The sequence below is a fragment of the Mus caroli genome, chromosome 15 (assembly GCF_900094665.2).
Source record: "Mus caroli chromosome 15, CAROLI_EIJ_v1.1, whole genome shotgun sequence".
NCBI lineage: Eukaryota > Metazoa > Chordata > Mammalia > Rodentia > Muridae > Mus > Mus caroli.
This window is the reverse complement of record NC_034584.1, coordinates 56,843,913-56,871,231: the sequence shown is the minus strand read 5'-3', so window position 1 is coordinate 56,871,231 and position 27,319 is coordinate 56,843,913. Positions and strand designations below refer to the sequence as shown.

Sequence of the window (27,319 nt, the reverse complement as noted above, 5' to 3'; positions counted from 1 at the left end):
TAAGGAGCCAGATGACACCTGTGCCCACAAGCAACAAGAATGCAATTTAGCTAGAATAGACAAACCCCCTCAAAACCACACATGCAGGTAATGGCAGGTTTAAGGCCATACAGGATAATGCAGTGTTGGTGCCTGAGCACCAAGAGATGCTATTTTTACTCAGAAAAGTGGTACTGTGACAATAAGGGAGAGCAAGACCAGTTGATATCTCTTAAGGAACTTCTTTTATGTAACCTCAGGAAGCCATGCCCTTGTTCTTGAGAAAGTGCCACAATTCAGTTCACAGCAGACAGAAAATAAACTGAAGACTCTGCCATCACCATATAAGGCTATTGATAAGAAGCCACCTGACTTCACAGGTTTTGCAGCTATGTCTAAATCACCTTGACTTTCATAAAACAGGAGCATACAATGGCAGAGACTGGTAAAATAAACTGGGACTCAGTAGTTTCACTTCAGAAGTCTTTTATTGAAGTTCATTGGACCTAAGAGGAAGTGAGTTATGAAGTGGGATAATGCTGACCTCTTGGCTATGTGTCCATGGGTCAGTCACTGCTGTGGGGTCTTGATTCCACATTTTTAGGTAGGAGGCGAGGAAGAAAATTTAGAAGGTCTGTTCAGGATGCGTGCAGTCCTGTGACACTCTCATATAGGGCCCTAAGGGGAGACTCTCACCTCAGTCACTTTGCTATCTGTGGCAAAGTTGACTGGGTGTGTCAGCCTGAGGACCATTTATCACACTCTGAGCTTCAGGCCAGGAAGCTTAAGAGGGCTCATATTCTTTTGTGGCATTCTGACACATTCACCTATTAATTAAGCGAATTAAATCAGCCTCAGATAGGTAAGTATCATGTGATCTGTAATTTGGGGGTTCTAGTATTTATAGATACATAAAATTAGAAGCATACAGGTGACACAGAGATGCAAAGTCTCTGGAGAGGAAGGATAACTAACAGAAGGAGCAGGGAGAGGGAGAACAAACAGAGAGGAATGGAAGTTAGAGGCTCTGAAGTGCTTTGTGTGTTTGTATGACAAATGCAATCTTATGTAATGAAAAAAAAATCAGCTGCTTTCCTTATTTGCATAGTAGCCAAATTTGCTGACCCAGTCTCTCAACTATATTTTTAGTGAGTCTTGATACTTGACTGTTATGTCAAAGCAGAGAAGGGTCTTTTAAGAAGAAAGGCTGAATGCCTCTATTATTATTATTATTACTAATTATTAATAATAATTTATTTTTTTACATCCCAAATGTTATTCCCCTCCCAGTTCCCCCTTCTAGAGTTCTTTCTTCCATTTCCCCTTCACTTCTGAGAGGGTGTCCTGCCTCAGGCATCCACCTGCCCTAGGGTATCAAGTCTCTGCAGGATTAGACGCATCCTCACCCACTGAGGGCTAACAAGGCAGCCCTCCACTACATATGTGCCAGGGCCCTCAGATAAGCCTGTGCGCGCTCTTTGGTTGGTGGCTCAGTCTCTGGGAGCTCAGAGACTGAGGGTTCAGGTTAGTTGACACTATTGGTCTTCCTGTGGGTTTGCTATCACCTTCAATTGCTTCTTTCCTTCCCATAACTCTTCCATAGGGGTCTCCTTAAACCAGTTCTTTTATGTGATCTTCCGACATTATTCTTTTACAAAATTGTGTTGCCTGTTTTAGGTCCTCTGATTGCCCATATTCATTTTGTATGACTGTGTATATCCTTGCTTGAATTTGGAATTTGACTGAGACCATCGATGTATCAATCCACCAGTACAGTGGCTTCCACCAAGCTTATGTCTCTCTTAGTTGCCACTCAATGTTAATTTTTAACTTTTAGAGTACAGAGGTTGCATATCTGACTTTACACAACTTGTCCTAAAATATTCCATGCTTTCCTGCTATCATGAAATGTAGGTACAATTTAAATCTCAGGTATTGGCTACTAGTATTCATTGCACAAGTTGCTGTGTCATATTGAACTCTTGGTTTGTTGACTTACCGGTCTGATACTTGCGTTCTTATAACTCTTTGTGTATATTCATTAGAATTTCTCTGGACATTTTCGACTTTTGCATGGAGTACAATTGTTTATTTATTTTCAACATGTTGACTTTTTTCTACTTTGGCTACACTGTAAGAACAGAGCTACAGTTTTAGTCTTGTTGCTGGTAAGTAGTAGTATGAATGGTTACTCTGTTCTGATTTCTGTTGCTCCAGACAAAGTATTCAGCTGTAAAACATGATACATGACATTAAAGATAATTATATGTATAGTTTACTGAGAATTTTTTATTAATGTCTTTTTTTTCATTCTTTTGGAGATAATCATGTGGGGTTTCTCTTTTATTTTATGGGTACAGAGATTGACTTTGACTAAATTGTAGTGCATTTTAATTTTGGTTTTTGTTGGATTTTATTGGTTAACAGTTAAAATATTCTTTTCTATTTTTTATGAAGCATATTTGTTTATAGTTACTTTATTCTGGTATAGGATGTTTGTGTGCCAAAGGCATTGAGGTGATTTTATTTTAAGAAATCAACCTGCATGTTTCAGAGTTTTTGTAAATGGATGCATTTCATCTTCAAGTGTTTAGTACAAATTATAGGACTGGAAATTTTCTGTAGTAAGTCTTGTATTTACTAGTTCAATTTACTTAAAAGTTGTAACTATTTTAATTCTTGTTTTATCATCTGTGGAAACTCAGACAATATAAGAACCCTCTACATTTCATCTTAATCGTCACTAGATTATTTAATTATTTAACTATCTAATATAGCATTTAGTATTTATAGTAATCATTCTTCATTTCATTTTGATATCACTATTTAGTCTCTATATTCCTTCTCTGTTTGCTATTAGTTTTCCTTGACATTTGATCAACTTTATTTTATCCTAATAAAGATTTTTTAGTTTGTTTAGTTTTTTACTATTTTCTGTTTTATTCATTTCTGTGGACATTATTTCTGTTCCTATACTTTTCACCAATTCTTAATGCAGAACATTAGATTTCAACTCTACTTTTTTTTTTTTTTTTTTTTTTTTTTTTTTTTTTTTTTTTTTTTTTTTTTTTTTTTTTTACGAGACAGGGTTTCTCTGTATAGCTGTCCTGGCTGTCCTGGAGCTCACTTTGTAGACCAGGCTGGCCTCAAACTCAGAAATCCGCCTGCCTCTGCCTCACGAGTGCTGGGATTAAAGGCGTGCTCCACCACGCCCGGCTTCAACTCTACTTTTTTATCTACTATACTTGTGCAGCTATTTAGAATTGTTCAAAAAGTTCTTACATGCACAATTTTATCTTTCATATTTTTTCATTTTAGAGCAATAAATAATATTCTGAATAATTGATACTTTAAATATTACTTCATTTGTGTTTTGTAATTAGGCAGATGGTCTTTCTTGGTGAATGTTCATTGGCTCTTATAGTATTTTAAAAGCAGAAATTAATTCAGCTTGCTGTGTTGTATTGTTCAAATGATCTATAACTAATCTTCACAGCTAATTTTTCTTTTCTTTGTTTGTTTGTTTATTAACTTTATATTCAGATTGCAACTCCCATCCATCCTCTCCTCCCAGCCTTATACTCACAAACCCCTCCCTCCATTATTCCCTCCCTTTCTCAGAGAAGGGGAAGTCCCCTGTGGGTACCATCTCTCCCTAGGATATCAAGTTGCAGCAGAAGGAGGTGCATCCTTTCCCACTGAGGCCCAAACAGGCAGTCCTTCTAGGAGAAGGGGATCCAATGGCAGGCAACAGAGTCAGAGACAGCCCCACCTCTAATTGTTAGGGGACCCATGACCCACATGAACATCAAGCTGCACATCTGCTACAACTATGTAAGGGCCCATGGTCCAGCCCCTGCACACTCTTTGGTTGGTGGTCCAGTCTCTGTGAACCCCCCTCCACCCAGACCCAGGTTAGTTGATTCTGTACATCTTCCTATTGTGTTCTTGAACCCTCTGGCTCCCTTAATCCTATCCCTACTCTTCCATAAGACTCCTAGAGTAATACCTGGTATGTGGCAGCAGATCTCTGTACCTGTTTCTATCAGCTGCTAGATGAAGCCTCTCAGAAGACTGTTATGCTAAGCTCCTGTCTACAAGCATAGCAGAGTATCATTAATAGTGTCAGAGGTTGGTTCTCTTGCATGTGATGGGGTCTCAAGTTGGGCCAGTTCTTGGTTGGCCATTTTCACAATTTCTGCCTCAATTTTATCCCTGACACCTTGTAGCCAGGACAAATTTTGGGTGGAAGATTTTGTGGGTGCATTGATATTCCCCCTCCCTGTACTGAAAGTTCTATCTGGCTACAGTAGGTGGTCACTTTCATCTCCATATCCCTAATTGCTAGGAGTCTCAGCTAGCCACCCCCATAGACTCCCAGAAGCCTCCCTGTTCTAGGTTTCTACTAATTCCAGAAATGTCCTAGACCAATTTTGTTGTCTCTCCCAGACCTCTCTCCCTACCACTATCTCCACAGCTGATCCCCAATCCAGTTCCCCTCTTTACTCCCTCTCCCACCTGAATCCCTCCCTCCCTCCACCTATGATGTCTATTTTATTTCCCATTCTGAGTGAAATTCAAGCATTCTCTCTTCAACCCTCCTTATTTACTTAGTTTCTTTGGGTCATGAATTATAGCTTGGTTAACCTGTAATTTATAGCTAATGTTCACTTATAAGTAAGTGCATACTATGGATATCTTTCTGGGTCTGGATTACGTCACCCTGGATGATATTTTATAGTTCCACACATTTGCCTGCAGATTTCAAGATGTCTTTGGTTTTTTTGTTTGTTTGTTTTGTTTTTTTAAAGATTTATTTATTAGTATAAGTTCACTGTAGCTGTCTTCAAACGCACCAGAAGAGGGTATCAGATCTAATTATGGGTGGTTGTGAGCCACCATGTGGTTGCTGGGATTTGAACTCAGTACCTTTGGAAGAGCAGTCGGTGCTCTTACCCACTGAACCATCTCACCAGCCCCGTCTTTGTTTTTAATAGCTGAATAGTATTTGATTGTATAAATGTACTACATTTTAGTTATCCACACTTCAGTTGAGAGACATCCAGGTTGTTTCCAGTTCCTGTCTTTTACAAATAAAGCTACTATGGACATAATTGAACAGGTGTCCTTGTGCTATAGTGGAGTATCTTTTGGGTATATGCCCAGGAGTGGTTAGCATGGTCTTGGAGTTGAACTATTCCCAATATTCTGAGAACCTGCCAAATTGATTTCCAAAGTGGTTGAACAAGTATGCACAGCAATAGAGGAGTGTTCCCCGTGCTCCACATCCTTACCAAGATGTGCTGTCCCTTGAGCTTTTGATCTTAGCCATCTTGATGGATATAAATTGGAACCTCAGAGTCATTTTGATTTGCATTTCTCAAATGACTAAGGATGTTAAACATTTCTTTAAGTACTTTACACCCATTAGAGATTCCTCTTTTGAGACTTCTCAGTTTATCTCTGTAACACATTTTTTATTTGGATTACTTGGTTTGTTGGTGTCTATTTTCTCAACTTCTTTATATATCTATTTTGCTATAACCAGCAAAATGCAAAACTCTAGATTTGTCTTTCTTTTCAGCTCACTGGTCCTTATATGTTTGAATACATTCTTTCAAACTAGACATATACTTAGAGTTATCGCTTCACAAATGTGAATATTTCATCTTCATAAAACAACTTGGCGTGATATATATTTGTTGTGAAATGTACTTTGTATGACACTAACATGGTAACCTCATGATCATCAGGACTTATATCTGTGTGGAATGCTTTAACATTATTTGAAATTTACTCATGTCTATGTAAAATACTTGTTGTTGACAAAAAATATTTGGATATGTCTGTGCCTTACTGAATATCTGTTTAGACCATGTATATTTAATATGTTCATAAATCAAGTTAGATTCAAAGCCGTTATACCAAGGATTTTTTTGTTTATATTTGTCTTATGTGTAACTTTCTAATTTTCCCTGTCAATTCCCTGTCTTGAGACAACTAATATTTACTATTTAAGTTAATTTTCTGTTAATTTTTCAAGTATGCTACCCTGATTCTTTTAAAGGTTGCTCTATACCTTAGAATATATACCTTAAAGTCATTACAGTTGCTTTATTTTAAGAATAACATATCATTTTAAATATGAGAACATTAAATAATATATTTCTAATGGTTTATAAAATTACTATAGTCCTAATACTACAAAGTATTTAAGATAGAAGGGGAAAAGCCTGAAATATTTCTCCCATATTTATCATTTGTGGTGACCTTTATTCCTCTGTATAGAATTTTATCTGGTGTCTTATTTCTTAAACCTGTGGTATGGTGTGGTGGGTATATAAGTGAAATGTGTGTGTTGTATATTATGTGTGTTTGTGTGTTTGGGTATATCTTTGTCTTGTGTTTATGATCTATATGTTTGTGTTTGTATGGAGTATGTGTATGTCTCTGTGTGTGTCATTGTGTGGGGTTTATGATGTAAGTGTATGGTGTGGATGTGTGAATGTAGTGTGTGTGCTGTATCTCTCTCTCTCTCTCTCTCTCTGTGTGTGTGTGTGTGTGTGTGTGTGTGTGTGTGTGCGACTGTGCACACATGGGTATGCACATGCACAGTTCTGTTGACTACTGTATTTACAGTTCAGACAAATAGCAAATGCCTGATTTATGACATTTCTTCCAAGCTTATTAGGGTTGAGAAATAGCAATAATGAAACGTCTGGTTTGTATTCCTGAAACATTCATTTTCTACGAAAACAACAATAGGAGAAGCTTTCTTTTAGCTATTGAGAGGAAGAATAGGAATTTAGGGGAACAGACCTTTCTATATTTTCCAAAAACATTGTGGCCCCTGCCCAAAATTAGCCATGCGTCTACTTTAAACAAAGTTTGTACAAGGTTTCTTCAATCATGATGATCTACCTTTAATTCTTCACCTATTAAGCCAATCCAAAGCCTTTTCCTTTTAGACCCAGTTACATCGCCTTCCTAGACAGTACTTCCTGTCCCTTACTGTCATTTCTGATAAATGCTTTTTCATCCATGATCCTTACTGAAACATTTAAATGCAGTCCATCAGATTGGGTGTCTTGTGTTTGTGCACACTTTTCTTTATTAGTTCAAAATACTTTAGGACTATTCTGTTCTGTGGTATTGTCTATCTCCTCTTTTACAAAATACTGAGCAAGGTAGAGGGGAAAATTGAGGTTATAAGTGTGATATAGGTTTTCATATCTTGTGTATCTATATTTGGAAATAGATTCTGGAATATACTAATAAGGTATTTGGGAATTTTTCTCAGGCTTTAGTACTGTTTCCACCTGACAAATAATGGAAGAGTTCCCTGCCTGAGAATTTTCCTGTATGAACTATACTGTTAAATGTATAGAAAGTTTGACACAGGTAGGTATGAAATTACTGTTTCTTCCTCAAGTCTTTCACTCCCCTAATTCAGTCTTAATTCCTATTCTGCATCTGTCTTCCTAGTTAAACTTCACCAGTAATAAGCAGTTCTTTAATTTGACTGAATCTTGTCCCTGGTTCTCTTGAATTGAGCATCAAACCACTCAACATTGTTTATTTATTCATTCATTCACTTTACAACCCAATCACACTTCACCTTAGTCCTTCCACTTTTCCCAGCCCCACCCTTACAATTCCTCACCCATTACCACCTCCTCTTCTCCTCAGACAAGGGTAAGCCTCCCTTTCATACTACCTTACCCTGGGATATTCAGTAGCGGTAGCCTAACAACATCCTCTTCTACTGAGGCCCAACCATGCAGTCCAGCTAGGGGAAGGGAACCCAATGGCAGGGAACAGAGTCAGAGCCAGCCCCCACCTCCTTCACTCTACTTTTTAGGGGACTCACATCACCACAAAGCTGCACATCTTCTACAAATGTGTAGAGAGCCTAGGTCTAGCCCCTGCATGCCCTTTGGTTGGTAGTTCAGTCTCTGTGAGCCCTCTTCCCCATGGCCCAGGTTAGTTTACTCTGTAGGTATTCTCATGGTGTCCTTGACCCCTCCTGATTGCTCAATCCTTTACCCCACTCTTCCACAGGACACCATGAGGACTGTCTGATGATTGGCTGTGGGTCTCTGTATCCTTTTCCATCAGCTACTTGATGAAGCCTCTCAGGAGACATCTAAGCTTCTGTCTACAAACATAGCAAAGTATCATTAATATTGTCAGGGATTGACTAACTTACTTGAGATGTGTTTCAAGTTGGACCAGTTATTGGTTGGCTTCCTCTGCTTCCTCTTTATTCCTGTGAATCTTATAGGGAGGACAAATTTTGGGTTGAAGGTGTTGTGGGTAGGTTTATGTCCCCCCTTCCTCCACTAAAAGTTCCACCTGGTTGCAGGAGTGACCACTTCCACATTTTTAAACAAAGAAGTACTTTCAAACTGAATTTTAAACTCCCTTCAATATAAATGACCAAACTTGCCTCTCATATTGACCCCAGTAGAAATACTTAATGCTAGAAATTCACTAGATAACTTCCTACATGCATGTTACCTAACAAACAAGCAGTTCAAACTGCAAGTATAGATTAAAGTGAATTTAAATTGCTTTCTGAAGCTTGTTTGGAGCCCCGTGTCTTTATTTTCTTCCTTCACTCTTTTAATAAGCTATAAGTCCTCTTATGTTGTCTGTGTTGCAAATTTTTATTTTTATTTTCAAATGCTTCATTTACAATTCACGTCCTCATGTGGGAGATCATTGCCTTATGAAGTTGATATTTATTCAATCCTCTGGCTTCTCAAAACCTGTGTCTATGAATTTCCCAATACTCCCAGTATTGGGACTTAAGTCCTTATGCCAGAGATTGTGAATAAGTCCTCAAACCTGACAGAAGATCTGTTCCAAAGTTGTGTCAGCCTACTGCAGTGCTTTCTTATCTGCAGCCAAGCAAAATAAAAGTTTCCATGGAGATGAAATGGCAAGAAGTCTGTCTGATCACTTCTGACTTTTATAAATAGAAATTCACTTTAATCTATACTTGCAGTTTGAACTGCTTGTTTGTTAGGTAACATGCATGTAGGAAGTTATCTAGTGAATTTCTAGCATTAAGTATTTCTACTGGGGTCAATATGAGAGGCAAGTTTGGTCATTTATATTGAAGGGAGTTTAAAATTCAGTTTGAAAATAAAATCTACTTTAGAAGAGAGGTTAATTAAAAGCTGTGAGTTTGGAGAGCTAGTTTAATTAATGCTTATTGACTAGGTTAAATAAATATACAACCAAACAAATGAATAAAGCATAGGTCAATGAGTAAACAAATGGAAGACTTGGATTTTAAGAAGTGCTTTAAAAATCTGACAAAGAAAGTAATTTGAAGATATTTAAATCACATTTACATTCCTCTCAGTGGGAATCCAAATCATACTTAGAAAGTGAAATAAGCCATTCCAACAGATTACCTCTAAATGACAGTAGAACAAGGCTAAACCTTACATACTACAAGAGGAAAGCAAAAAGAATACAAAGGACCGTTTTAGAGGATGGAAGCAAGAATTCTTCTGTCCTGGGTTATTGCTAATATATTTTAACAACAAGCTTGTTACCGCCAAGCTAGCTTTAAGTTTCTGACAGACTGAATAGAAAATGTGTTGGGACTTAGGACATTCTACTATCTGTTGTCTAAGCATTCCTCAGGATAGAGTCTTATAATCCTATCTCTGAAAATTACTTGCCTCTCTCTATTCTCTTTCTAGATACATGAAACACTTGCTATGTTACCAAGTAGGGGATCTAGTCATGAATTTACGCCCCTCAAATGACAAATGGCCTCAAAAGTATATTCAACTTCTGAAGGAAGCATGTAGAGCAGAAATGTGAAGCATCTGTGGTATCGTTTTGAAGGCTTTGCTGAAATAAGTCATAAACTGGTGATGATGGGCTGTCTACCCAGTAAGAACTTGTCTAAGTAACTTTATATGCCCCAGTACAGGGGAACACCAGGGCCAAGAGGTAGGAGTGGGTGTGGGAAGGTATGGGGGACTTTTGGGATAGCATTGGAAATGTAAATGGAATAAATACCCAATAATAATAAAAAAGAAGTACTCTACATGTAAATGGCTTGAATAGAGAAAAAACTACCAAACAAGAAAGGAAATAGCCCCTCACATCCTCACAGCCTCACTTGAGAAGGTCCAGAACATGGGGATGGACATAGGATCATCTTGAGTGCCATAAAACAGAAAAATGAATAATGAAACTATACTTATTCTGCCTTAAGACAAAGAAGCTCAGGTAGTACAAAATAAACTATTTCCTAAGGCGCTGGCTCTTTGGGGAAACTAGAGATATATTGTTTGCTTTTAGCTGAGGTCCCCATGAACATTAAGGGCTAGAAGATAAGAGAAAGATGACAGACATTCTAAAGGAACCTGGGAATAGGAGAAAGGGTGTTTGATGCTCACTGATCCTGATAGGACTATTTTCACAGGAAATTTAAGAAATATGTTATCTCATTCAGAAACTCAAGACTGTTTTAGGACATTGGTAGCAATGATGAGCCTCATAAGGCTCTGTGGTTAGTATGAGATAGGAAAGGGTTTGAATAATCAAAATGATTTACAATGGTATCCAAACTGAGTTCATAAAAATACTAAAACAACCAGAAAAAGGCAAGAAAAAGTCAGGAGACAATGGGTTCTAGCCATATCACCCAAAAGCAAATTCGGCAAGCTTTGTATCATGATGTTGGTGGAGGGAAATGGCGAAAATCCAAATGCTTTCTAAATGAGTCTCTAGAAGGGTTTATGGCAGGAATAGCAGGTCACTAAAAGAATGACTTAATGGTAGATGAGATGCTACAAATAAAATTAGGGCTGGGTGATTACTGCTCCCTCACAGTATGTTGTATATGCTTTTCCCATTCAAAAAAGTTATTAGAGGTTGGCCTTGGACACTTTCCATGATGAGGTGTGCCCAACAAAGAGGCTGTCTGCTGCAATTCTAGCCAGAAACCTTTCAGAACTGGGAAATAGCTCAGATAGCAAACATGTCAAATAAGAGCATGGCCCAGTCCCCGACTGTCTTCCAGCCTAGTGTAAAAAACTCAAGAAAGTTGCTGAGTCCTTCAGACTTAATCAGATATATTAAAGTCTGTGGAAGCTTCCAGAATGATGAGACAGGAAACAAGAAAAATCACAGAGATCTAAATAAGGTCAGTAGTTCTCAACCATGCTTTTGATTTTCATAGAAAAACTGATAGAAATGATGAGGTTTTGTGTGTGTGTGTGTGTGTGTGTGTGTGTGTGTGTGTGTGTGTTATCTTCATTATACTGGGCTTTAATAACATTTTAAAAGTATCTGCCTAGTTTTTGAATCCCAAAGTCAATTAAGACATGCTTGGAGAGGATGTTAAAAGAACTTAAAGAGAGGTTGTCTATCCTTTGAAGATCTTTCATTATATACCAACCATCTCGATGGAAAGCATTTGGAAAGACGTAACTCTTAAAGCTTTTGATGAGCCGTATCACGTGGATAGCAAAAGTAGTTTCCAGGAACCTTAAATTTTTGGCAGAAATCACAGTGCTTGGTGTAAGCTACCTCTCATAAACCATAAAGGTGATTTTTCTTATCATTTACGAAAGTTTATTGCCTTCTAAAGCTATATGCTAAATCTCTATTGCTGAAAACACCACACATTTTGAGTATAGACTACATAGAAATGTAGGCTACAGTAAGAGAATTCTTAACAGCAGCCTCGCTTAGTTTTGAGATCTACTTTCTATACTGGTATCAACGTGCCAGGAAAGATGTGCAGACTGGTGGACTGGTGGCATGGTCACTGTGAGTGCATCCAACCACCTTAGGAATGGACTTAAGGCCTGATCCTTAAGGAGGAACCTATTTTATTTCTGTAAGCCAAGGCAGAAGCTTCCATATTTCTGAGGGGCTACTGCGATTGTTTTGTTAAATTGATGTGGTGTCATTTTCAAGATGCCTTTGGTGAATTTGCACTTAGACTCATGGAATGATACTGCTGTGAAACTCATTTCTGGAGGGAGTGTCTTCTCTATAGTGAGGGTTGCTTATTATGGAGACTCATAATCAGCCAAGCTTTGACTTTGAGATTCTTTGGTATAGATGCCTCTAAGTGCAGAGAAATTAGTTGGTATGACTTTTGTTAGTTAGCTCCCAAGCTGGAGTGTTATTTTCAGTGATGCAGCTAGCTGAAGTTCCCATGCTCCTGCAGGGAACCCTCACTCATGCTCCTATTTGTGTGTGTGTGCGTGTGTGTGTGTGTCTGTCTGTCTGTGTGTGTGTCGTATTTGGAGTCAATAGATCCTTACTCATGTCTTCCCAGGAACAGTTATGAAACAACACAAAGAAACACTTGAGACTTTATCAGCATTTTGGCTTGACTTAACAGTGATTTTAGAGACTTGGGAATTGAAATAATCCTAAGCAGGAACTCAGTTCAATAGAGGAAGAGGACATCACATGCTAAGGGGCACAGGGTGCAAAGCTGTCTGGAATTTAAACCTAACTTAAGGTGATAGAGTGAAGATATATATGAGAGAATGGCAGGATAAGCTAGGAGAGGGGCTGAAGACTCTACCATTCCAAGTTCTCTACGCTCCATCACTTGGAGAAAAATGAGCATTAGTTTCCTGAATCAGAGTCTAGAGATACGACCACTTTTTTTAATCTTAGAAATTTGAGCGGGAGAATGTGATCCCAATAAACAAGCAAGAAAGAAAAAACACTTTGGGATGATATCTATGTACTAGGGGACTCATCTGTGGCATTTGCCTAGTTATAATAGCATTTGATTTGTTTAATTTTATTAACATAACGAAAGAAAAGTTGACACTGTAAGTTTAATGGAAGTTCTAGAAATTAAGAAATATTTTAAAGTGGTAGGGAAGGCCAAAGAAAGATGCCTGTTACAAGGGTGATACTGAATATAGGAAGGGTAGGCAAAATGACATTGTTGTACATTTTTGTACATTAAAGAGGACACACAAGTCATACATAATTGGGTGTTCATTTGTTGGATGTGGGCATGGGAAATGGATGAGCTAACAATACATTAAATATCTGTAGATATTTAGTTGCAGTATTTCTTTCTACAGGTCCTTTCTGCAATGCTTTTCCAATCTCACACATTTTATCTAATAACAACCTGGACATCCAAAGCAGAGACAATTGTCTTCAAGGCAGAAAACAACATATTAGATCTGTGTTTTTAGTGTGTCCCCTACAATTCGTTAATGAATGAAAAGGACCCTAACCTTTCATTTTCAGGTTAACTTATACATGTGCTATTTCTGTTATATTGAAAGGATTAGCATAGTAAGTTGTTCAGAGGACTTTGGGAACACAGAAATATTAAGTGCAGAGCAAAGAACTGAATCAGATGGGAGACACCACCCAGACTCTTGGCAATCCAGAATTCACTTGGAAGCAATTAGAAGCTCAAGACTGATATCATAGTGGATCAAAGTGTTCACTGTGAACTGATTTGGAGAGTAGAGGCCACCAGTGACTTCACAGAAAACCACGCAGAGATTGTGAAACTCAATGCATTTTGCAATGCTATACACAGCAGAGCAATCAGCCCTAATCCAGAGAAATCTTGCTGACGTTAAAAAAATAAAGACTCTTTCTTATGCTTCCAAGGATTTCTAGTATCACATATTCTCCTTCCTTTCCCAGGCCCAGCTTTTTGGTGGTCTGCTTGCTATTTTGGAAACTTCTCTAACAGTGTACATGGATGCTGAATATTAGCCATGCACATAGCCAGCAGTCTGCTTTACAAATGAAGCAAGACTATGGTTGGGAAAGTAAAGATGGACTTTAAATACACCCACTCAGCCTGCCTATCATAGTTCTGACCACTTCTTTTAACAAAAGTGATGAAAGACAAGTTAGGAACAAAAAGGTGATTGGCACAGGATGATAGAGGACTGGACAATAGGGAGAGAGACCTCTGGAGGACCTTTCTTGTCTTGAAAATTCTATGTAAAGCTTTTTATTCATCTCTCCCAGTACAACTTGATCTTTTGTTTTGTTGTTTTACTCAACGTTCATCATTATAATTTTATAAGTGGATGAAATGCTCAGCAACTCAAAACATCACGACATGGAAGAAACAATAGTGAATTGTATGTGCATGACTGTATGTGAATGAGTGTTTGCATGTTTAGAGTGGCAGTGGCTCGTGGAGTGCAAAGGGAACTCAGAATCTATCATGGAGCTCCATCTGTGTAGGAGGATGAGATGTAAAGCTGTCAAATATGAGCTTGAAGGGGAAAACCAGGAGAACAAAGAGGCAAATGGAATGCCAACTTCTACACAAAGATCATTCTCATAAGATCGCATTCCATTGGGAAAATTCAGACTTCTTTTGTTAGGAAGCTTTGCATAGTGAGTCCCAGCACTCTTTCCATCACTATCACATATCACCTCCATTGTTTCAACCCCCGAACAGATGCATATGTGCATGAGCACACGCGCGCACACACACACACACACACACACACACACACACACACACACACACACAGAGGTATGCACCCCAGACATTTCAGCCTCTACTCCTCTACTCTGTTAGCTTCCAGTTGTTGATATAGCAATGACCACAGAGTGTAATTAAAACAGTGTAAATTGATCCTACCCTGCTAGAGTTCAGACGTGCATTACTCTTATTGGACCAAATTAGGGATGATTAGATCTTGGTCTTTGACTCATTGCTTACATTCTATAGGTTTTTGTTCTAGTCTCATTTGGTTCCTGTGGCAAACCCTGTGACCAAAAGAAAATTATTTCCTTCATTTGACTTACACTTCCACAGCATAGTTCACCAGTGAAAAAAAGTCAACTCAGAAACTCAAGCAAGAATTTGAATCAGAAATTATGGAGTAATGTTTCTTGCTAACTTACTCAAAGACTCATGCTTAACTAGCTTTCTTATACAGGTCAAGACTATCTTACCAAGGAATGATGATGTCTGCAGTAGACTGCGCCTTTGTAGAGTAATTAATAGTCAAGACAATCTCCCACAGATATGCCAAAGGCCAATCTGACCTGGCCAACACTTAACTGAGACTCCCTTTTTAGGTAACACCAGGCTGTGTAAATTTCATAATTAAATTTTAATAGATCATCTTCCTTTTCAATACATTTACTTTCCCTTCGCTGGTTTTCGATTTTATAACTGAAAAATTATGGATTTCACTTGTCAATTCCTGACCTTCTTGCTAGGGATTATAGACTTCTTGAGAAACCCCTTATATATGTTTGTAGATTGATGTAACTTTCCTACTTTTCTCTCTCTTAGTCACAGAGTTTACACGTGCAACATGTCATATTTGGATACCTGATAACTTTAAAAATATATTAATTTAAAAAATATCTGTAGAGGACTAGGGAGATGGCTCAGTGGTTATGGGCACAAGCTGATCTTTCAGAAATCTAGGGTTCAATTTCTGGTACCCGCCTATCAGCTCACAACTGTAGCTTCAGTTCTAGGGTATCTCCAATGCCCTCTTCTGGCTACAACTTTCTTTATTGCAACTCTACTGAGATTTGAGTTTTTTATGAGCTTATGTGTATGAGTGTTGACTTGCATGTATATTTGTGCACCAGGTGTGTACCTGATGCCTTCATTAGCTACTTGCTCTTCTTCTTGTGTTGCTTACATTTGGAGTTCATAAAGACACTTTATTATCTGGTTTATTGCATATATTGCTTTTTGGTCTTATCATAGTAATTCTCTCTTCTATACAATAAATAATTCCTCTATACAATAATTCTGAGTTCAGAATAGGTAGTATAGCTCTTAATGTCTTCTGTGACTCTTATGAGAAGTTCATATAATTGTGACTTTCTGTTATTAATTTATAGCTTAATTTTTTCAATTCCAGTGACTACCCCATGTAATTTAAATCTGCCTTTATTTGAGACTAGCTCTATGGCCTGTGATATAGTTGATTTTTAGTAAATGCATATTTGCTGTTTAAAAACATCTCTGTTGCTCAGTGTACTGGGGTCTGTATTTTACAATGAACCTAAATTATCTACTTTTTGTTTCTTCTGTCTGTGATTGCTTTCCTTCTTGAAGAATATCTTTACTTTCACTTTTGTACACTTTTGATACCCCAATATCAGCCTCCCCTCCTTCCAGCACCCCTCACACAGTTCCTCCCTCAACCATCCTCCCTTTCTCCTTTGAGAATGGGGAACCCCCATTTATATCACCCCAACCTTACTCATCAAGTCACTGCAGGATTAGGTGTATCCTCTCCCCCTGAGGACAGACCTATTGGACCAGTTAGGGGAACAGATCCACAGGCAAGCAACAGATTCAGAGACAGCCACTGATTCATTCGTTGGAGGACCTTCATTAAGACCAAGCTGCACATCTACTACATATGTGCAAGGGGGCTTAGGTCAAGCCCATGGTTGCTCTTTGGTTGGTAGTCCAGGCTCTGGGAGCCCCTAATAGTCTATGTTAGTTGCCTCTGTTGGTCTTCCTGTGTAGTCCATATCCTCTTCAGGTTCCTCAATCCTCCCAATTCTTCTACAAGACTCTCTGATCTCTATCTAATGTTTGGCTGTGGGTCTCTGCATTTGTTTCAGTCCCCTGCTGCATAGAGCTTTTCAGAGAACAGTCATGTTAGGTTCCTGTCTGCAAGCATAAGAGACCATCATTCATACATAGTGTCAGGAACTGGTCCTTGTCCATGGGATGGGTATTAATTTGGCCCAGTCATTGATTGGCCATTTCCTTAGTCTCTTCTCCATCTTTGTCTCTTGCATAGCTTATAGACAGGACTTATATTGAGATGAAGGTTTTGTGGGAGTGTTGTTTATTGTCTTTATCCCTCCATTGGGAGTCCTTCCTGGCTAGAGGAGGTGGTTACTTCAGGTTCCAAATCCCCCACTGCTAGGGGTCCTAGCTACAGTCACCCTCATAGATGTGCTTATCACTTTTCTGTCCTGATCTCATGTCTCTGTCCTAGAGATGACTGCCCCCTGCACCCACCTCTGAGTTTTGTTCTTTCTCCATTGTTCTCCCTGAACCCCCACGCTGTTCTCCTTCTCATCTCCTCCCCCCACCCTGTTCCCTTCTTCCCTCTACCTCTAATTTTATTTCCTCTTTTGAGAAAGATTCAAGCTCCCTTTCTTGGCTCTTCCTTGTTATTTGGTTTCTTTGGGTTTTTGGATTAGAGTATGTTTATCCTGTACTTTCAGGCTGTTATCCACTTATAAGTGAATACATATAAGTGAAGATATATATGTGTGTCTTTTTGTGTCTGGATTACATTACTCAAGATGATATTTTCTAGTTCCAACTATTTCCCTGCAAAATTCATGATATCCTTGATTTTAATAGCTGAGTAGTCTTCATTGTATAAATGAACTATGTTTTCTTTATCATTCTTCAGTTGAGGGACATATGATTTGTTTCCATTTTTTGGTATTAGGAATAATGAGGCTATGAACACCATTTGTTGAAGAAGCTCTCCCCTTTCTATTGTATAGTTTTGGTATGCTCTCCCTTTTTTATTTTATAGGTTTGGTTTCTTTGTCGAAAATCAAGTGTCCATAGGTATGTGGGCTTAGTTTAGCATCTTCAATTCAATTTCATTGATCAACCTGTCTGGTTATATACCAGTATCATGCAGTTTTTATTACTCTTACTCTGTAGTACAGCATGAGGTCATGATACCTCCAGAAGTTCTTTTGTTGTTTGGGATGTTTTTAGCTATCCCAGATTTTTTATTTTCCATATGAATTTGAGAATTATTCTTTCAAAATCTGTAATGTAGTGTGTTAAAATTTTGATGGGAATTGCATCGAATCTGTAGATTGCTTTTGGTAAGGTGGCCATATTCACTATGTTAATCCTACTGATTCATGAGCATGGGAAGTTTTCTATATTCTGATATCTTCTTCAGTTTCTTTCTTCAGAGACTTGAAATTCTTGTTATATAGGTCCTCACTTCCTTCATTAAAGTTACACCAAGATACTTTATATTATTGCAGCTATTGTGAGGTATAGATATCATCTCCTTAACATTATTATTAGTCTATTTATGATTTGTATAAAATAAGATTAATGATTTCTTTGAGTTAAGTTTGTACCCAGTTAGTTTGTTGAAATGGTTTATCAGGTATAGGATTTCTTCGGTAGAGTTTTGGGGTCACTTATGTAAACTCTCATATCATCTTCAAATAATGATACTTTGATATCTTCTTTTCCAATTTGTATCCCTTTGATCTCCTTGCAATTGTCTGATTGTTCTAGCTATAATAGAACTTCAAGTACTATATTGAAAATATAGAAAAAATGAATAGCAAAAAACAAAAAAGAAAAAAAAAGAAATATAGGGAAACAGTGGATATCCTTGTCTTGTCCCTGATTTGAGTGAAATTGCTTTCAGTTTCTCTCTGTTTAATTTGATGTTGGCTCTTGGCTTGTTGTATATTGCCTTTATTTTGTTTACGTATGAATTTTGTATCCCTGAACTCTCCAAGAGTTAACATGAAGTGGTGTTGGATGTTGTCAAAGGCTTTTCAGCATTTAATGAGATGATCATGTGGTTTTTCCTTTCAGTTTGTTTATATGCTGGATTGCATTGAGGGATTTACATATATTGAACCACACCTGCATCCCTGGAATGAAGCCTAAATCATGGTGTATGATGCTTTGATGTATTCTTGGACTTGGTTTGTGAGTATTTTTACTAAGTATTTTTGCATCTGTCTCCATAAGAGAGATTGGTCTGAAACTCTCTTTCATTGTTGAGTATTTGTGTGGTTTAGGCATCACAGTGATTGTAGCCTCATAGAATGATTTTGGCAATGTTCTTTCTCTTTCTTTCTTTCTTTCTTTCTTTCTTTCTTTCTTTCTTTCTTTCTTTCTTTTTGGATATTTTCTTCATTTATATTTCAAATGCTATCCCAAAAGGCCCCTATACCCTCCCCGTCCCCCCAAGCCCCCCACCCCCTGCCCTGCTCCCCTAACTATTTTGTGGAATAGTTTGAGAAGTATTGGCATTAGCTCTTCTTTGAAAGTCTTGTAGAATTCTGCACTAAAACCATCTGGACCTAAGTTTTTTGTTGTCAGGAGACTTTTAATGACTGCTTCTATTTCTTTATGTTTTAGAGGACTATTTAGATAGTTTAATTCATCTTGATTTAACATTGGTAATTGGTATCTGTGAAGAAAATTATCCATTTTATTTGTATTTTCCAATTTTGTGGAGTACAAGCTTTTGAAGGAATACCCAATGATTCTTTGAATTTCATGGGTGTCTATTGTTATAACTCCCTTTTGATTTTTAAATTTGATACTTTGGATACTATCTCTCTGCCTTTTAGTTAGTTTAGCTAAGGATTTGTCTATTTTGTTGATTTTTCTCAAAGAATCATCTCTTTGTATTTGCTTTGTATTTTTCTCTTTGTTTCTTCTACTTGATTGATTAAAGTCCTAAGTTTGGTTATTTTTTACAGTCTATTCCTCTTGGATATGTCTGCTTCTTTTTTCCTAGAGCTTTCAAGTGTTCTTTAATTCTTTAGTATGAGAAATCTTCAATTTCTTTATGAAGGCCCTTAGTACTATGAACTTTCTTCTTAGCATGGCTTTCACTGTGTACCATGAGTTTGGGTATGTGGTGCCCTCATTTTCATTGAATTATAGAAAGACTTTAATTTTTTTCTTTGTTACTTCCATGACGCAAAGATTATTGAGTAGAGACTTGTTCAATTTCTATGAGCATGTATGCTTTCCAGTGTTTCTATTCTTGAAGTCCAGTATTTATCCACAGTGATCTGACAAGATGCAAGGGGTTATTTCAATCTTCTTACATCTGTTGAGGCTTGCTTTGTGCCCAATTATATGGTCAATTTTGGAGAAGGTTCTATGAAGTGGTGAGAAGAAAGTGTATTCTTTTGTGTTTGGGTGAAATTCCCTATAGATATCTGTTAGGTCCATTTGCATCATAACTTCTGTTAGTTACTATATTTCTGTTTAGTTTCTGCCTTGATGACCTGGCCATTGGTAAGAGTAGGGTGTTGAAGTCTTTCACTATTAATGTGTGAGGTTCAGTGTGTGATTTAAGCTTTAGTAATGTTTCTTTTACGAATGTGGGTGCCCTTGCATCTAGGGCATAGTTGTTTAGAATTGATACATCCTCTTGGTGGATTTTTTTTTTTTTTGATGATGATTATGAAGTGTCCTCCCCTGTCTTTTTTGACTAGTTTTGGTTGAATGTCTATTTTATTGTATATTCAAATGGCTCCTCCAGCTTGATTCTTAGGACCATTTGCTTGGTACAGGCCTTTACTCTGGGGTAATGTCTATTTTTGTTGCTGAGATGTATTTCTTGTATATAGAAGATTGGATTCTGTGTATGCATCCATTCTGTTATCCTGTGTTTTTTATTGGAGAATTGAGTCCACTGATGTTGAGAGACACTAATTACCAATGATTATTATTAATTCCTGTTATTTTGATATTGGTGGTAGTGTGTGTACGTGTATGTGTGTATGTGTATTTATGTGTATTTCTCTTCTTTTGGTTTTCATAGTGTGAAAAAATTTATTTCTTGTATTTACTTAAGTGCAGTTAGCCATTGGGTTGGGGTTACCTAGCTAGTATCTTCTATAGGGCTGGATTTGTGGAAAATTTCATTGAAATTAGTTTTATTATGAAATATCTTGATTTTTCCATCTATAGTGATTGAACATTTTGCTGGGTATATTAGTTTGAGCTGACATCTGTGGCCTCTTATGATCTACAATACCTTCTAACTTTTAGAGTCTCTGTTGAGAATTTGGGTGCAATTCTGATAGTTCTGCCTTTATATGTTACTTGGACTTTTTCCCTTGCAACTTTTAATATTCTTTTTTTGGTTGTTGTTCTATACATTTAGTGTTTTGATTATTATATGGCAGGAGGATTTTCTTATCTAATCTATTTGAGTAAAGTACATTTATATCACAGAATGAAATTCGGTTTAAGAAGTAAAACTAAATAAAAGCTCTGAGTTTTGGCAGAATTTGGAACTGAACTATTCCTATATTAAAACCAAAAACGAAAAAAAAAAAAAAACAAACCAAAAAACAAAAAACCAAACCATAACAAAAAAACTTGCATAAAATCTTGATTCAAGTTTTACTTTTATGTATAACATTGATGAGCTCTAATGACATTTCTGGCAAAATTTTTAAAGTTTTATATGTATTGACTTTTTTACGCCTTACAGCTTCATCAATACATTATAACTCATATCATGATCTTGGCAATATCTTATATGACATAATGTGTGAATGCAATCGTTCATCTAAAAATGTAACATGATGTTATTTTCAGCCCACCATACTGTTATGGCTATTGAGAATGGAATAAGTTGGCACAGAAAACGATGTGTCACTGTAGAACCTATGTGTTGTACCAAAAGAAATTAATGATGGTTGGAATAGTGAAACAAGAAATAAAGTCATAAGTTAAACAATATGAGAAAGAAAAGAACATGAAGATATTGAAATAAAAATGAGAATAATTCATGAAATACTGAGAAGGGTCACCAGAGTGGGATAAATAAATAAATAGTAAAATCTGAGAATAGCAGAATTGACTTGTACTTCTGATATATTTATGTAAGTTACTTTTGTCAGGGGTGTTCTCTTTGATATATTTTGTATGGTTTTATTATCCTATTTGTGAGGCTTGTAAGGATTAGAACAAGCTCTCACTTATTGCTTAATACCTTAATAGATAGATAAACTGTATATCAAATATAGACACAGGTGTGGGTTGTAGGATTTGTTTTTTTTTATTCTTATGATGCTTTAAGGTTTTTACAGTGTGCCATGAAGAGGATAAACCTTGAACAACCAAAATCCCAATGGAATATATATATTTACACACACACACACATATATATATATATATATATATATATATATATATATATATACATACATACACACACACACATATATATACATACATATATATATATACACATACACATCCCAATGGAATATATATATATAATATTATATAATAGCATGCTATAATATTTGTTACCCATGCATTTATTATCTATACTATCAACATCACTTCATAGACATAATCTGCATTAGCTTGTCTCTGAAATATCATTGAATGTTTGATGAGTGACAGTATGAAAAGAGAATGGATACATTTGTGAATTCAACAGAATAGGCTAGAAACAAACTGGAATCTAAGTCATACAGGCCTTAGGAGCTCATCTTTAACAAATAGTTTGGAGTAAAATGTCAGCAAAAAATAATTTTTTTATGTTCCGTCTGAGTGTATAATTTTATGATAGTAAATTTTGACCTAAATGGAACTCAAGTGAAAGCCTTAGGCCATGGGTGGAGTTGTGGGGAGGGTCAATCTATCTGAAGGAGTCCTTAAATGCTTTCTTTTGAAAGAAAACCCAGTGTTTCATTGCCTGGAAGGCAGCAAGTGATCTTCCAGCCAAAAAGTGGAAAGAAACAATCCAACACCCTCTTCAATGAAGTCTGCTCTGAACAATCCTACAACCAAAGTCTGTCCTTGTTATGACTGCCAGAAGCTGTGTTCATGCATTTCTGGAAGTAAATGTTGGCCATGAAGTCAGGGATGTTATTCACAGAGGAAATTATATCAGCCAAATTTAGGAAAGTTTAAAGCTCATGACATTTCCTGTTCTTTTAGGGAAAGCTTGTGTATGTTAGAATATTTTTAAGAATCAAGGATCACTTTTGTTTCAAAATAATGTTTGTTCTTTGCCTCTATTTAACTTCTGATGTTGCTGTTACTTATGTTTGAGGAAAGAGATATCAGATTGAAGTTGAGTAGGGGGCACAGATGTGGAAAAATATGCAATCAAAAAACACATCCCATCTTATGTTCTTAGTCTATTGTGGATGGACTGCTTGTGATGTGTGAAAGGGCAGAAAATCCAGGAAGCTGACTACTTGGGTGGGTGAAGGAAGAGAAAAGAAGAAAGAAGTCTGTTCAAATAGAATTGCATGTTCAATGTAAAAGCAGAGAATAAAACCCCTAAATTCCAAATACTACCAAGATTTAGTGCCATTATTTAATTTATTTGCAAAAATGTGATTGCTTTCTACAAGCATCTTGGGATGTTTAGATTTATATCTGTGTTATGTTGGTTCTGTAAAAAAGTAAAAATTCTAAGCCAAGAATATTTTCATGCTTCTAATAAAGGCAATGCAAAGTATTCAACATGAAGCCTAGTAGGCTAAAGATGCAAAGGAGAAAATTGATAACTCTCCCTACATTGCCTTCTTTTCACCTTCACACACTTTGGTCATAGAGCTTGAGAACTGTCATAGTCCAGAACTAATGTGAATTTTTTGTTCAGAGTAATAAGAGAAACATGACTTCCTTTGCTAAATATAACATGTGTAGATATGCCTCTGCTCATCTTCACGTATATGTAGTTGAAAGAATGACTAGAAAGTGGTAGGTCTGGTTATACAGCTTTGAGTCCTTGTTGAGTTGTAAACCTAAGATTATACTTTTAAGTATCACCTAGCATGTGGGTCAGCCACCAGTGATCTCAAAGGACCAAATAAATAAATAAACAAACAGCACAAGTGATTTATACTCCTGTCTTAAATTCCATCCTTATTTTTCTGAAGCAGATCCATTGATACTTATAAAAGTGATTGATTATAAGAAGAAATTTTGGAAAATCCTCACTTGATGGAGAGATGAATAAATAAAAATTAATAAAAAACGCTGATTCCGAACTACCAAACTAGCAGTATAATAGTCATGATTTATAAGAACCTTACAAGTAAGAACTTTTATTGCAGTTCTATACCTGATACAAGATTTCAAACAAGGTTTTAAATGTGTGTTCTCCTTAGTTCTTTCTTCACATCATTTTTTTTTTCAGATTTGCTGAAATGTTGCTCAGTTCTGAGGAGCAGGGTGCTTGATTCTCCTTGAAACAAAAGTTTCAGCTCTTTATGTTTCATAAATTTATTTTTAGATTGATGTTCATGTGGACATCAGCATGCAGAACAAAAATCGTTTAACATAAAAAAGAAAAGATCTTTTGGATACATCTGGGCTCATAATTGTCTCCCACCAAGAGCAGGAGGCTTTCTTCGTGTGTTTATGGATGTGTGCACTGTATGTACATGCGATTGTACAGACACAGCTATTGATGAGCTTACGTGTGCATGCATCTTTGAAGACTTAAGGCTTATATGTGTACTTATATCACTCTTCCATTTTAGTTTTACAGTGGCTCTCACTAAATCTAGAACTGAATGGCTAGCCAGCAAGACCCTAGGATTCATTGGCTTCCAACTTCCATGGTCCCAAGCATTAGGTTTCTGACATATGCTCCCATGCCTAGCTCTTACTTGGGAAACTCCTATGCTTATTCTTGCATAGTAAGCAGTTTTACCACTGGGCCATCTCCTCAGTCAAAGTAGTATACTATCTAAGTATTTTTGGTTTCTGTTTTAAAGAAATTCCTGCATATTTTATTTAGCCTAAAATTATTGAATGATTTTCAGTAAAGAAAATTTGGAGAGCATTGTAATGCAACTTATAGATAATGATTTCCCCCCATAAACTAACACTTCTTTTTGTTACAGTCCTATTATCTTTAGAAAGTAAAAGACTGATGTATTTTTTGTCATCCTTTATATTGGTTTTCCATTCTTTATTCTACTATGATGCTAAAATTAGATTCAAGGCATTGTAATTATGCCATAATTACCATGATCATATTTTTCTGTCATTGAAAATTAGCACCGAGTTTGATTTTTCTCCAAAACTACAACAGCTGCTCTCTTTCTGTAGCTCTATAGATTAATACCAGAGCAAGTAGGAATGTACAAGCCATCTTCCTATGCTGGCAAGGGGTGTGCCGAACCCACTGTTTCATTGAAGTTAATTGTTTCCCAAAATTATCATTTTTATTGGTAATTTTATTGCAGAGGACCTACATTTTCTCTAATTACACTGCAAGCTGTTGTGTTCTTACCATTCAGAAATGGAAAAAAAAAACACCCTGAAAACTTCTACTTACAAACAAGATGTAGAAATGAAACCAGAGGAAAAAGAAGTGACTTTTTGAGGTCACTCAGCAAACTAGAAAGACAAGATGTAAATACCTTTGTCCACAAATTCTTGCTCTTATATCAACTTGACTTAATTAAGCTGAAGTCTCATGAGTAAAGACTATAACATCAGTTCTGGTTGGTCACATTGCTGCTTTTGAGCAATAGAAGATGAAAAGAGATATGGTAAACATATCTCTTTGATATTTGTTAGAACTGAAGAGCATGGATTGTCATTTGAGTTGTGGAAGATAGGAGATGGATGCTGATGTAGACTCGGGAGTGCTACCACCCTCTTCTCTAGATGGTCTCTGGCTAAAATTAAGTGGAACAAGACTTTAGCTGTAGTCCACTCATGTAACAAATGGTCACAACATTTTTTATACATCCCCTGAAGATATAATACAGAAGACCGAATTCCTCCTCTAGCATGACTATGAGTGTCCATTCTAGAAGCATCCAGAGGTATGTCACTGTTGCTCTCAACGTTCAGTTTTATTTCAAACTAATTGTTTAAGAAAAGTGTTTTATTGGTTATTAATTATGTCCCGTGATCAATAAACAATGGAATGTGATTTTTTTAATCTCAAAAACAATCAATGTAGTAGGGTGAATAAGTATTTAAGCAGAGTTCAAGTAAAAAGGTGAACATAAGCAGTCATTTGTGACATTAATAGTTAGGGGGAAGGTGACATTCATAGTGATCCCTAAATAACTGGTTAGTTAAAGCCTGGAGAAATGGCCCTTGTAAGGGACAATATGTGAATTCCTGCACCCAACTTGGGCAGCTAAAATCTGCTTATAAATTCTTCTTCTGGCACCTCTGAGTATCCATACACAGGCCATGTACATATATACTCCACCCTACCACACATAAATGTGTAAAATTTTATGTGTACATGAGTATGCACCCAAAAATTATGTACATAAATAAAAATATGTAAAACAATGAACTGCTGAGCCTCAGTGATAACTCATGCTTATAATCCAAATACCTAAGGGGCTGGAGCAGGAAGGCTGTGAGCTTAGCTTCAACTTCCTTCCTCTTAAGGGGGAATTCTTTGAGGAATAAAAGAATGAAGTATTTCAGATAGATAAGTGCTTTGTGTACAAAGATCTGAAATTTACCATTTTGTGTAGGCACTAGATGTAAGGGAAGCAGTGGTAAAATTTTTTTTTTGGTTTAGAAAGATGTAGGGACAATAGAAAACCATGAAAAATAAACTAGAGATATTTCTTATTAGATATTTTCTTTATTTACATTTCAAATGCTATCCTGAAAGTTTCCTATACCCTCCCCTCGCGCCCTGCTCCCCTATCCACCCACTCCCACTTCTTGGCCCTGGCGTTCCCCTGTACTGGGGCTTATAAAGTTTGCAAGACCAAGGGGATTCTCTTCCCAATGATGGCCAACTAGGCCATCTTCTGCTGCATATGCAGCTGAGACATGAGCTCTGGGGGTACTGGTTAGTTCATATTGTTGTTCCACCTATAGGGTTGCAGACCCCTGCAGCTCCTTGGGTACTTTCTCTAGATCCTCCATTGGGGGCCCTGTGTTCCATCCTATAGATGATTGTGGGCATCCACTTCTGTATTTGCCAGGCACTGGCATAGCCTCACTCAAGACAGCTATATCAGGGTCCTTTCAGCAAAATCTTGCTGGCATGTGCAATAGTGTCTGGGTTTGGTGGCTGATTATGGGATGGCTCCCCAGGTGGGGTAGTCTCCTTTCATCTTAGCTCCAAACTTTGTCTCTGTAACTCCTTCCATGGGTGTTTTGTTCCCTATTCTAAGGAGGAATGAAGTATCCACACTTTGGTCTTTCTTCTTCTTGATTTTCTTGTGTTTTGCAAATTGTATCCAAATCCCAAGCCAAAATAAAGTCATTATAAAAATAGTACTAGCAAGACTACTAAAATGGCCTACAGATTAACTAAACACTTGATCTATGTGTATGGTACTTTTGTGTTGGAAAGCTCAGCCACTAACTATTACAAAGCAATTTTCCTTGTTATATATGGGATGTTGTGTGTGGATGGAAGCACACAAAAATACATGCATGTGTAAATGTGAGTGTATGTGCACTTGTATATGTAAAAGTATGTGTTACTTGTGTGTATGAAAAGTGATGGCAACAGAGGGGAAGAGAAAGAAAGAGTAATAGTTATTAACTCCTAAAAAATAGGTTAATGGGTTAACTTGTAAGAACCAAGGGGAACATGAACCTAACTTCTATAGGTTTCTTCAG

General features: G+C 36.9%; 1 long non-coding RNA gene across 1 annotated transcript; it reads left to right on the top strand.

The window, feature by feature from the left end:
- The first annotated feature begins 1,905 nt into the window (after positions 1 to 1,905).
- Positions 1,906 to 25,124, top strand: LOC110311057. The gene is made up of 4 exons (XR_003834997.1): positions 1,906 to 2,147; positions 7,280 to 7,380; positions 8,041 to 8,080; positions 22,414 to 25,124. It is a non-coding gene; the product is annotated as an uncharacterized LOC110311057 (long non-coding RNA).
- The last annotated feature ends 2,195 nt before the right edge of the window (positions 25,125 to 27,319 follow it).